General features: G+C 37.5%; 1 pseudogene; it reads left to right on the plus strand.

The window, feature by feature from the left end:
* Positions 1 to 3,809: 3,809 nt before the first annotated feature.
* On the plus strand, positions 3,810 to 4,809 carry LOC113910521 (annotated as a pseudogene).
* Positions 4,810 to 12,082: the final 7,273 nt, after the last annotated feature.

Here is a 12,082-nt window from a genome sequence, read left to right on the forward strand (position 1 = left end):
TATTTGACAGAGAGAGACACAGTGATAGGGGGAACACAGGAAGAGGGAGTGGGAGAGAGAGAAGCAGGCTTCCCACAGAGCAGGGAGCCTGATGCTGGGCTCGGTCCCAGGACCCTGGGATCATGACCTGAGCCGAAAGCAAACGCTTAACGACTGAGCCACCCAGGCACCCTGAATGGTGAATGTTTTATCATCACTTCAATTACAGTCTATTTGCATCTTTAGGTCTGAGGTGAGTCTCTTAGTAGGCAGCAAATAGGAGGGACTTGTTTTTTTCAATCCATTCCACTACTCTATTCCACCAGAGAATGAAAGAGAAAGGCAGGTTAGAGACCCAGCAAATTAACCAAGTAATGTCACTCTAAAAAATGTTTGTTTTCAAGATCCATCCCCCAGTGCTGGCATTTTGCATCTATTCTGAGTTCCTAAAACACTAAATAGCTAGAAGACTAGCTTAAATATTAATAAGTTCTCTACCCACACCTACTGAAATTAGTTCCTTTTCTTCATTCTCTAATATGCTTTGCCTTGACTAAATCTGCCCAAACTCATAGGATCTTCCTCCCATTATTGTTGTCTGGGTATTTATGCTACAGTATTGTTGATGAGAAGACTTAAGATGAAAGCAAGAAAAACAAATAATGGTCATTTAGATTGATTTTAATTGTCCATTGTTAGTAAATGAAGAGATTATGTTCAGATGAGTTTATTTTTTTAAATATTTAAATTCAATTTAATTAACATATACTGTATTAGTAGAATTCAGTAATTCATCAGTTGCATACAACACCCAGTTCTTGTTACTTGAAGTGCCCTCCTAATGCCCATCACCCAGTTACCCCATCCTCCCACCCACTTCCCCTCCAGCAACCCTCAGCTTGTTTCCCATAGCTAAGAGTCTCTTACAGTTTCCATTCCTCTCTATTTTCATCTTATTTTATTTTTCCTTCCCTTCCCCTATGTTCATGTGTTTTGTTTCTTAAATTGCATATATATGAGTGAATTCATATGGTATTTGTCTTTCTCTGATTGACTTATTTCGCTTAGCATAATACCCTCTAGTTCCATCCTCATCATTGCAAATTGCAAGATTTCATTCTTTTTGATGGCTCAGTAATATTCAGATGAGTGTGCAAATATGACTCATCTATAGAGATTGTTACAGAATTGACATGCTTAAGACCCATCATTCATCTTCTGAATTAGAATTGACAAGGTTCAGTTGGCTGAGTAATCAGAAAGGATGAATACGCAACTTTTACATCAACGTGGATGGGACTAGAGGAGGTTATGTTAAGTGAAATAAGTCAAGCAGAGAAAGTCAATTATCATATGGTTTCACTTATTTGTGGAACATAAGGAATAGCATGGAGGACATTAGAAGGAAGGGAAAAATGAAGGGGGGGAATCAGAGGGAGAGATGAACCATGAGAGACTATGGACTCTGAGAAACAAACAGCGTTTTAGAGGGGAGGGGGGAAAGGGGATGGGTTAGCCTGGTGATGGGTATTAAGGAGGGCATGTACTGCATGGAGCACAGGGTGTTATATGAAAACAATGGATCGTGGATTACTACATCAAAAACTAACGATGTATTGTATGGTGACGAACATAACATAATAAAATTTAAAAAAATAAAAAAAGAATTGACAAGGTTCAGGCAAGCATAATTTGTAAAAAGGTCCTATTGATTTTGATATATATTCCTAGTTGAGAATCAATGATGTATAGCAATACTTGAAGTGGAGAGGTTAATTAGGAATTTGAAGAAGACAGAGAACACATTATCTGTGAAAGGCCAACCTCTACATTAGAACAAGAAATGTATATGATCTTAGATATAATATATTAAGTAAACTATGGGTATTATGCAATAAACTATTGAAAGTAGAAATCTGATATCAAGTTCTAGTTCCTTCCCATGAAATAAGTGCCTATGATAATAATGTAATAATCTGTTTTGTTCTGGGATGCCTTTGTTCATAAAATGTTTTTACAGTGTCTTGACTATACTAGCATTCTGTATGTCCTATGTTCTTTACATAAGAGCTTGATCTCATCTAATCAAACATCTTAGATCATTGGAAAGAACACCAAAATGCCATCTCCATATGAAAATTCACAATCCTTTGTATATCCAAAGAAGATTAGAAAATTTCCATTGTATCAGAGCTCAAGTAGGACTCTACATATGACAGCAAATGGTTTCCTGTCTTTTTTACTTTGTTTTTCTTTTCCAAATGATTCTAGAGAGTGAGGTAGTTTCTTCTATTATTTATCAGATTGTAGAATTAGATGTACCTGGGCACCTGACTCTATAGGCAGGTGAAGAGGATGGTCACATGTGTGATGTTACCAAGACACCCAAAAGTTCCTTGGGCCCCAAATCTCTCTCTTGCTTGCTTATCTTGAAATACTGTATAAAGTGAATTTTTTTTGCTCTTGAGAATTTTTCTTTTGGAATGTCTGAATAACAATCACATAACTTTCCCTGACTGATTTGAGAGAGCCAAGTGCAATATGGTATAGGTAACTGGGACTGAGGACAGAAAAATGCAAATTTTGTCTCACTCTATATTTTACCAAGAGCTAGTTCTAGATTGAAAATATACTAATCTAGACAGAGAAACATCTGCTAATTCTTCACTGCTTCAAGGGAAGGAATGTGACAACATTGTTTGATTTTTTATTTGTAATCTGAGATATTCTCACCCAATATTGGGAATGAATGTAAATGTAGAGCAGGAGAAAATGGATGAAACAGTATCTTAGTGTAAACTTTACTTCTTTTAAGTGTACCTATGATTGTTGAAAAGTCCAAAAGCTGCACAATTCTAATTTCCCATATTATCCTCTCCTACAAAATAGGAGAGGATATAACGCATATAACGCCCAGTGCTCATTACATCAAGTGCCCTCCTTAATGACCATCACCCAGTTACCCCATCCGCCATCCCTCCCCTCCAGCAACCCTCAGTTCATTCCCTAGAGTTCAGTGTCTCTTAGGCTTGCCTCACTCTCTATTTTCATCTTATTTTATTTTTCCTTCCCTTTCTCTCTGTTCATCTATTTTGTTTCTTAAATTCCACGTATGAGTGATTTTTTAATGTAAATGTATTTTGTTCATAGATTACATTTGATTCTTGAAACAACCTTGGAAAATATTATTATCTCCATATTAGATTGAATAAACAAAGAATAAAACTCAGGTTTGATAGCTTGCCTGAGGTCAGTGCAGTGGTGTAATGATCTTCATGTTCTCATCACCTCATGCCCAGTTCATTGTCTCCCTCCCTCCCTAGTTTGCTGTAAATGCAACTTAAAAGCATTATAGGAGAAGGCTCCTGGGTGGCTCAGTCATTAAGCATCTGCCTTAGGCTCAGGTCATGATCCCAGAGTCCTGGGATCGAGTCCTGCATCGGGCTCCCTGCTCCGCGGGAAGCCTGTTTCTCCTTCTCCCACTCCACCTGTTTGTGTTCCTGCTCTTGCTATCTCTCTCTGTCAAATAAATACATAAAATCTAAAAAAAATGCATTTTAGGAATGAAGAGTTGGAAGCTATGCAAAATATTCCTCATTCTATTATACAGGAATGTATATTTCCTACCTCACAGAACTTAATTAAGTTTTTCATCCTGGATAATGATTCTATAAACATATTAACTCAAAATCTTTTAACATATGAGTTAAATAAATAAATATTTTATTTTATTTTTTAATTTTATTATTATTTTGCCTTTTGTCTTAGTTGAATCTTTCTTGTTCCAATTTGATTATTTTTTCTCTAGGTCACTTGGTATTCTTGATTTGATGAAAAAAAGAAATGATTCCAAGGTGACAGAATTTGTTCTTCTGGGACTATCATCCTCCTGGTAGCTACAACTGTTTCTCTTCTTAATATATTTGTTATTTTACATGACTGTTGTTCTGGGAAACCTCTTGATAATGGTAACAGTGGGAGCTGATGCCCACCTGATCCAGTCTCCTCTGTACTATTTTTTGGGCCATCTATCCTTCATTAACCTATGCCTGACCTGTATTACCGTGCCTAAGATGTTAGGAGATTTTCTACAACAGGGGAAGATCATCTCTTTTTCAGGATGCTTGGCCCCGATCTACTATTAATTAATTAATTAATTATATTTATTTATTTATATTTATTTTTTATTTTTGGCCCCGATCTACTTCTTGCACTTTCTGAGAGCCAGTGAGATGTTTCTGCTGACAGTCATGGCCTATGATAGATATGTTGCCATATGTCATCCTTTGCACTACCTGTCAGTCATGAACCACCAGCTGCACTTTCAGTTGGTTTTTGCCTGTTGGTGTGGGGGTTTCATCCACTCCATCACACAGGTCACACTGGTGATTCAGCTGCCCTTCTGTGGCCCCAATCAACTGGACAACTTCTGTGATGTCCCACAGGTCATCAAGCTAGCGTGCATGGACACATATGTGGTAGAGGTGCTGATGGTCTCAGTGGTCTGCTATCTCTCGTCTGCTTCTTGGTCTTACTATTCTCTTATGCCATCATCCTGATCACCCTGAGAACTCACTTCCACCAGGGCCAGAGCAAGGCACTCTCTACCTGTGCCTCCCACCTAACAGTGGTCAGCCTGATCTTTGTGCCCTGTGTATTCATCTACCTGAGGTCTTTCTGCAGCTTCTCTGTGGATAAGGTGTTCTCCATCTTTTACACAGTGATCACACCTATGTTGAACCCCTTCATCTACACACTCAGAAATGCTGAAATGAAGACAGCCATGAAGAAGCTGAGAAAAAAGCATGTGGCATCCTTCTGCCATATTAAAGGATGCACAGGAAGAGGTGATTTAGAGAGCATAACTTTCTTGGGACATTCTTAACTCATCCTGTACATGGGTATATGCATGAAACCAATTTGATGACTTTGGCATAAAAGCCCACATCAAAATTATAATGTATTGCTGTTGATTGCTATTGAGGCATAGTGGCTTTGTTGGGTGTTAAATATTAAGCAGGGAAGTCAGGATGTTTATTGGCCCAGGATTGAGTAGTAGGTTCAAGAGGACACCTTGAAAGATCAACTCTTCTATCCTTTGTCTATAACTAGTTTTCATTTACTTATGTCATTCCACTTTTAAATTCTCTTCAAATGAAAGAAGGTATCCCATTGTCTTTTTTGTCCTGCTCTTCTGGGTGTAACAACTCCTAGGTCAGGAGGTTCCTTCTGATGTCCATCAGAGTTCCTTCTGAAGCAGTGTGACTCCATTTTGTCCTGTCTCTAAGAAAGTCTGAAAACAGCACTAACCACCCTACCTATTAATGTTCACCTATGGACTGTGTTATATATTGTGCCAAATTTTAGAAATGCACTTGAATTCAATTCAGGTAAGTGACCAGGGCTCTTAGTGAAGTTTACATGTGAAGGCAAGGAAGCCTGGGAATGCCAGGTGCTGGAAACTCCCAGTGTCCTGCCCTGGAGGCTTCTTTAGAAGAGGCATCGCATTCTCCCTGAGTTTCTTTAAGTGGAGTTACAGCAGGGGCAAGTGTATAAGCTGGCAATAATATTAAGCTCTGAACTGTAAGGGAAAAAAAGAAATGAACCGTGGTTTAAAGTACTCATGGTTATTACCTCCAAGTCTCAAAGGTAGTTTTAGAAGTAGGTAATATTATTTAATTTCACTTTTACAAATGAACTCAGATTTCTTTTTTTTTTTAAAGAATTTATTTATCTTAGAGGGAGAAAGAGTGCAAGGGGGGAGGGGCAGAAGGAGAGAAAGCATCTCAGGCAAACTCCTTGCCTAGCGTGGAGCCTAATGTAGTGTTCAACCCCACAACCCTGAGACCATGACCTCAGCTCAAATCAAGAGTCTGACGGTCAGCCACCTGAGCCACCCAGTTGTCCTGAAGTCAGATTTCTTAAGTGACTTTTACAAGATCACTCAGGAAAAACATGATCACACAAGAAAGCTAGGAATTTTGGATAATTAAGATTAAGCTAATATTTTTCTTTCCAGAAAGTCTTTGCCTCAATTAGATGGACTAATTGCATATTTTCTACTATATCTATAGAGGATCTCCAGAGCTAGGAGATAACTAAAAACATGCACAAAAACATTTATATTTAAGGTTATCTATTTCTGACATTAGGGTCTTTGCAATTTCTTATGTCAGTGGAAAGGTATTAATTCTGTTCATTAATCATATAACTATGGGCTGTTAGCAATATTTTTATATTTGCTCACTTATTTCCTAATCAGTTTCAATGGAGAGGCTTTTTAAATATTCACTGTGGGTTTTTCATAGATGGATTTTATGAACTTGAGGAATGTTCCCTCTATCCCTATACTCTGAAGAGTTTTAATCAGGAGAGGATGTTGTATTTTGTCAAATGCTTTTTCTGCATCAATTGAGAGGACCATATGGTTCTCCTCCCTCCTCTTATTAATGTGTTCTATCACACTGATTGATTTGGTTAGCCTGGTGATGGGTATTAAGAAGGGCACGTACTGCATGGAGCACTGGGTGTTATATGAAAACAATGGATCGTGGATCACCACATCAAAAACTAATGATGTATGGTGACTAACATAATAGAATTTAATAAAAAAAATAAATTACTTAGCTGAAAAACAACTCAGGAAAGAAAATATCTGAAACCATAACTTTCTTGGGACAGCAAATATTAGGATTTACTAGGTAATTGCAATACCTATGGTCATGTAAGAGCTTGGATGATTTCTTACTAAGATGAGTGTGGGGGGAGTAGCATCCCTGGCATGGCACACATTCTCCTTTTTCACTCCACGACATTTCCATAGAGGTCCTTTGCCTGAAGTGAATTTCCAGAAGAGCAGACAGGAGGACACTGTCAGCCAGAGTAGTTGTATGAGTTGACAAGATTTAAGTGGTACTGGGTGGTCAGTGAGACACATTGTAGGGACCTGAATCTCCAAGCTTTATTTATATATTAGTAGGCTGCAACATCCTTTTTTCTAATGTTCCTATTTTATAGCAACATTTAGAATCTTGGGATATCATTTAAATTGTCCTTTTGATATTTGGGATTGGTAGCATTATATTCAGAAAAGCAAGAATTGCATATATTCCCTTTGGCATTTTCAGTATTTACTTAATTATCTATATTAAAATATTCTTTATTAATAAGCTGTTAACATTTCTGTTGGTCGGACTGTACATGATTACTATCATCTCCAGAGTTCCCTTCTCAAATGCCTTTGAGCCCATTCCCAGGGCCTGCCCGAGCCTTTCCTTTGGTTCTATCCTCCTGAGGGCAACCCCTACACTGGTATGAGAACTTTTAGGCTGAGGGCACTGTGTGTAAACTGGGTGGACAGAGCCTGGAAGTCTGGGTGGGAGAGTCCATATTCATACATGAGAGACCACTTGTGTTGGGATTTAGAACCAAGAGAAGAGGTGGGCTGAGGAGTGAGGGCCAAAGCTTGCTCTTTCCATACTGCCATGTCTGTGTAGAAATTCAAGGAGTCTGAGGATTTTATTTTATTTATTAAATTTTAATTTAAATTCTAGTTCATTAACATATATGCAATATTGGTTTCAGGAGTAGAATTCAGAGATTCATCACATACATACAACACCTAGTGAAGGAGCTTAAGGATTTCATTTTTAAAAAAAGATCTTTTTTTTTTATTTTTTAAAGTAATCTCTACCCCCACCTTTGAGGCTCAAACTCACAACCCTGAGATCTAGTGTCACATGCTCTACCAACTGAGCCAGCCAGGGCCCCATGAAGTGAAATTCTTTAAAATAATAATTTTATAGATGGTAAGCATGTAGAGAATAATCTCTTGTAAGACTTTCCAGACCAATCTGTAGATTTGGAAACATTTTTGGAAGTTAAGCATATATATTGTTAAAACTGATCCATTAAAAAGTTGATAAATTAAACTGAAAGAGTATCAAAATTTTTTCCCACCTCAAAAATTTGTCACATACATACTATTTTGTATTTTCTTTTAATCGCACTTTACCCTGCGTCTGATGGACAGTTTCTGAAATAGTCAACTGTAAAAGGGAAAATACAGAATATTCCAACTTTACTTTTCTTTTTCCCCTCAAAAAGACTCAAACAAGGTTAACTTGAAGTCATTCTGGATATTTTTATTTTTAGATTTCCAGCTAGGTTGACTCTAGCTTTCACTTTTTTCCCCCTAAGTTGACTTCTTAACCAGAATCACAACTCAATTTGTTCCTAAAACATTGAGCCAGACACTGAATTATTATAGTGGTACTGGAAAATATAGTTATATATTTTTAAAATGTGGTTGTCAGAAATGGACCATCAGAAGAAAACCAGAAAGAGATATTCTTCACCATTTGCATTGCTTAGATTCTAACCAGATGCAAAACTCTGACACAGCCAGCCAAGGTGGGCAGGGCAATGATATCTTCCACCTTTCTCAGGTTCCAGTGCATTAGTTAGGAAAATCTATACACAAATTATGTACAATATTTTCAGAAACAATCTTACCCTACTTAGGCTTGTAATTTTGACCCATGTATCTAACTTTCTTTTTTTATTCTTGTTTTTTAAATTTAAATTCAATTAATTAACATATATTATTAGTTTCAGAGGTAGACTTCAGTGATTCATCAGTCTTATGTAATACCCAGTGCTCATTTATCATGTGCCCTTCTTTTTTTTTTTTTAAATATTTTATTTATTTATTTGACAGTTAGAGACAGAGTGAGAGAGGGAACACAAGCAGGGGGAGTGGGAGAGGGAGAAGCAGGCCTCCCGCTGAGCAGGGAGCCCGATGCGGGGCTCGATCCCAGGACCCTGGGACCATGATCTGAGCCGAAGGCAGCCGCTTAACGACTGAGCCACCCAGGCGCCCCTATCATGTGCCCTTCTTAATGTCTATCACCCAGTTACCCAATCCTACTACCCGCTCCCCTCCAGCAACCCTCAGTTTGTTTCTATGATCAAGAGTCTTTTATGGTTTGTCTCCCTCTCTGATACCATCTTGTTTTATTTTTCCCTCCCTTCTCTTATGATCCTCTGTTTTGTTTCTTAAATTCCACAAATGAGTGAGATCATGTGATAATTGTCTTTCTCTGATTGACTTATTTTGCTTAGCATAATACTCTCTAGTTCAATTTGTTGCAAATGGCAAGATTTCATTTTTTTTTTGATGGCTGAATAATATTCCATTGTATATATATACTACAATTTCTTTATCCATCTGTCAATGGACACCTGGGTTCTTTCAATATTTTGGCTATTGTGGACATTGCTGCTATAAACATTGGGGTGCAGGTGCCCCTTTGGATCACTACATTTGTATGTTTGGGGTTAATACCTAGTAGTGCAATTGCTGGGTCATAGGATAGCTCCGTTTTCAACTTTTTAAGGAAACTTCATACTGTTTTCCAGAGTCGCTATACCAGGTGGCATTTCCATTGACAGTGTAAGAGAGTTCCTATTTCTCTGCATCCTTGCCAACATCTGTTGTTTCCTGACTTGTTAATTTTAGCTGTTCTGACTGGTGTGAGGTGGTATCTTATTGTGGTTTTGATTTGAATTTCCCTGATGCCAAGTGATGTTGAGCATTTTTTCATGTGTCTGTTGGCCATTTGGATGTCTTCTTTGGAGGAATGTCCTTCATGTCTTTTGCCCATTTCTTGATTGGATTATTTGTTTTTTGGGTGTTGAATTTGATAAGTTCTTTATAGATTTTGGATACTAGCCCTTTATCTGATCTGTCATATGCAAATATCTTCTCCCATTCTGTCTGTTGTCTTTTGGTTTTGTTGACTGTTTTCTTTGCTATGCAGAAGCTTTTTATCTTGATGAAGTCCCAATAGTTCAGTTTTGCTTTTGTGTCCCTTGCCGTTGCAGACATGTCCAGCAAGATGTTGTTGTGGCTGAGGTGAAAGAGGTTGCTCCCTGTGTTCTTCTCTAGGATTTTGATGGATTCCTGTCTCACGTTTATGTCTTTCATCCATTTTGAGTTTATCTTTCTATATGGTATAAGAAAATTGTCCAGTTTCATTCTTCTGAATGTGGCTGTCCAATTCTCCCAACACCACTTGTTGAAGAGACTGTCTTTTTTTCCATTGGATATTCTTTCCTTCTTCATCGATGATTAGTTCCTCTGCCTATTCAGGATCTCTTCTGGTTCCATACAAATTTTAGGATTATTTGTTCAGCTCTGTGAAAAATGTCGATTGGGATTCCATTAAATGTGTAGATTGCTCTGGGTAGCATAAACATTTTAATGATATTTATTCTCCCAATCTATGAACATGGAATGCTTTTCCATTTTTTTGTGTCTTCCTCAAATTCTTTCATAAATGTTCTGTAGTTTTTAGAGTACAGATCCTTTACCTCATTGGTTAGGTTTATTCCTAGGTGTCTTATGGTTTTTGGTGCAATTGTAAATGGCATCAGTTCCTTAATTTCACTTTCTTCTGTCCTTTTGTTAGTGTATAGAAATGCAACTGACTCCTGTGCATTAATTTTATATCCTGCCACATTGCTCAATTCGTGTATGAATTCTGGCAGTTTTGGGGTGGAATCTCTTGGGTTTTCCATATAAAATATCATGTCATCTGGAAAGAGTAAGAGTTTGACTTCTTTGCTAATTTAAATGCCTTTTATTTTTTGTCGTCTGATTGCTGGGGCTAGGACTTCTGGTATATGTTGAACAATAGTGATGAGAGTGGGCATCCCTGTCATGTTCCTGTTCTTAAGGGAAAAGCTCTCAGTTTTGCCCCATTGAGAATGATATTCACTGTGGGCTTTTCATAGATGGCTTTTATAATATTGAGATATGTTCCCTCTATCCTTACACCGTGGAGAGTTTTAATCAAGAAAGGATGCTGTACTTTGTCAAAAGCTTTTTCTGCATCTATTGAGGGGATCATATGGTTCTTGTCCATTCTTTTATTTATGTAGTGTATAACATTGATTGATTTGTGAATGTTGAAACACCCTTGAATCCCAGGAATAAATCCCACTTGTTCGTGGTGAATAATACTTTTAAAGTACCATTAGATCCTGTTGGCTAGTATCTTGGTGAGAATTTTTCCACCATATTCATAAGGATATTGGTCTGTAATTCTTCTTTTTGATGGGGTCTTTGTCTGGTTTGGGGACAAGGTAATGCTGGCCTCATAGAACAAGTTTGGAAGTTTTCCTTTTATTTTTATTTTTTGAAACAGCTTCAGTAGAATAGGTATTAATTCGTCTTCAAATGTTGGGTAGAATTCCCCTGGGAAGCCATCTGGCCCTGGACTCTTGTTTTTTGGGAGCTTTTTGATTACTGCTTCAATTTTCTTCCTGGTTATTGGTCTGTTCAGATTTTCTCTTTCTTCCTGTTTCAGTTTTGGTGTTTTTTTTTTTTAAGATTTTATTTATTTATTTGAAAGAGAGAGAGACTGAGTGAGAGAGAGAGAGCATGAGCAGGGGAAGGGGGAGAAGCAGACTCTCCTGCTGAGAAGGGAGCCTGATGTGGGGCTTGATCCCAGGACACTGGGATCATGACCTGAGTTGAAGGCAGTCACTTAACCAACTGAGCCACTCAGACATCCCACAGTTTTGGTAGTTTATAAGTTTCCAGGAATGCATGCCTTCCTTCCAGATTACCTAATTTGTTTGCATGTAGTTGCTCATAATATGTTCTTAAATTTGTTTATATTTCCTTGGTGTTGGTCTTGATCTCTCCTCTTTCATTCATGATTTTGTTAATTTGGGTCCTTTCTCTTTTCTCTAAGATAAGTCTGGCTAGGGGTTAATCGATCTTATTAGTTCTTTCAAAGAACCAGCTTTTTGTTTTGTTGACCTGTTGTACTGTTCTTCTGATTTCTATTTCAATGTTTTCTGCTCTAATCTTTATTATTTTTCATCTCCTGCTTAGTTTAAGCTCTATTTGCTGTTCTTTTTCAGCTCCTTTAGGTGTAAGGTTAGCTTGTTTATTTGAGATTTTTCTAATTTTTGAGAAAGACTTGTATTGGTATTTACTTCCCTCTTAGGACCACCTTTGTTGTATCCCAAGTTTTTAAACAGTTGTGTTTTCATTTTCATTTGTTTCCATGAATTTTTTTAATGCTTCTTT

Source organism: Zalophus californianus, chromosome 6, assembly GCF_009762305.2.
Source record: "Zalophus californianus isolate mZalCal1 chromosome 6, mZalCal1.pri.v2, whole genome shotgun sequence".
Classification (NCBI taxonomy): Eukaryota; Metazoa; Chordata; class Mammalia; order Carnivora; family Otariidae; genus Zalophus; species Zalophus californianus.